At 43.4% G+C, this 1,591-nt stretch overlaps 1 protein-coding gene across 7 annotated transcripts in view; it reads right to left on the reverse strand.

Annotated features, from left to right (window-relative positions):
• Window positions 1-1,591, reverse strand: part of SH3PXD2A (SH3 and PX domains 2A) — a 250,113-nt gene that overhangs the window by 104,122 nt on the left and 144,400 nt on the right. The gene's annotated exons all lie outside the window — the stretch shown is intronic.

The following is a 1,591-nucleotide window of genomic DNA, read 5'->3' on the forward strand; positions in this document are numbered from 1 at the left end:
GATGTGGAACAAAATATTGCAGCATAGAGTGCTTCTCTTCATAGTTCCAGCCAGTGATAACCTGCAGCAGAGCTTTCCAAACATTTCCAAACATTTATAGACATGTATCATTTTGCACTCCTGCCAACCTAGCAGTTCGAAAGCATGTCAAAGTGCAAGTAGATAAATAGGTACCACTCTGCAAGGAAGGTAAACGGCATTTCCGTGCGCTGCTCTGGTCCGCCAGAAGCGGCTTAATCATGCTGGCCACATGACCCGGGAGCTGTACGCCAGCTCCCTCGGCCAGTAAAGCGAGATGAGAGCCAACACCCCAGAGTCATCTGCGACTGGACCTAATGATCAAGGATCCCTTTACCTTTTTTATCATTTTGCAACACAGTAATTCAGTTTTACTAGCAAACTGGACGTTAAACGAACCCTTTTCCAGCCCCGGGAGGAGCGTGGAGAGCGTTTGTACAATACACCTACACACTGCAAAAGACACACTAATGTTTCGTGACACACGGTTTGGAAAGCTCTGATGGACATGGACATCTCATTGGCTACTATGGGAGCAGGATGCTGAACTAGATGGGCCACCGGCCTGATCCAGCAGAATAATTCTTACGTACCTCTTCCAAGATACTCCATTCCATCTTTCCCATACCCAGCAAGCCAGGGCTCTGTGCCCATCTCCATCTTCACTGGACTCTCTTCCAAATCCCCTCCTCTTCAGACTTTTTTGGTAAAGGTTTTTTTTTTTAACTGTGCACTTCTGCAAACTTTGGGCTTTTCCCAATCCAGTTGCTACCTCTACCCTGTGCATGGAAGGTACCATTGTGGCTACGTAAGGATCAACAGAGAATGAGTTTGCTTAGTGTAGAGGATTCTTACTTTTCATTCACTGTACAAATAACAGGTTACGACCAGATGTTGTGTCTGTCTATATTAATGTTTGCTACTCATTAATTTCGGGGCTCAACTGATGACTCAGCCACACTTTCATGTTTGTTATTCTTAAATACAGAAGACAAGATAGAATATAATTTAAAATGTCAGAAACCATTATGAATATCAAATACGTTTTCTTATTAAAATGTCTTTTAACATGCATAATAGTAGAAAAACTGAGTTATGACAGAACAATGTTTTCCCCTCCTGGATTAAATTAAAGAAAACAGATGGGTTTGCTGAGCTTCAGATAAAAAGAAATTTATGGGTATGTGATGAGCATGAGGCAGACTGAACTTTGCAGACACTAATTCTCCAGCAGGCTCACCCAGAGCCTATCAATTCAAGATGATTTTTTCCTTCCTAAGGCCTACATGGTATAAATAACATCCAGAGAAGGCAACCTTTTTTCCTGACATACTAGTTTTCTATGACACCTCCCGCCTTCCATAGGGGGAACAGTCTAACACACAAACCTCCACCCTAGTCCAGCACAGCCTGATGTGAGACAGTGCAGCAAATGTTTTACCATTTGGTGGTATAACCTGACACTAAGACACCATGGCAGGAGCGGGGTTTTTTTGGTCCTCCAGATGTTGCTGAACTACAACTCTCATCATCCCTGGTCATTGGTCATGCTAGTAGGAGCTGATGGGAGTTG

Source organism: Podarcis melisellensis, assembly GCF_964234715.1.
Source record: "Podarcis melisellensis genome assembly, chromosome: 5".
Classification (NCBI taxonomy): Eukaryota; Metazoa; Chordata; class Lepidosauria; order Squamata; family Lacertidae; genus Podarcis; species Podarcis melisellensis.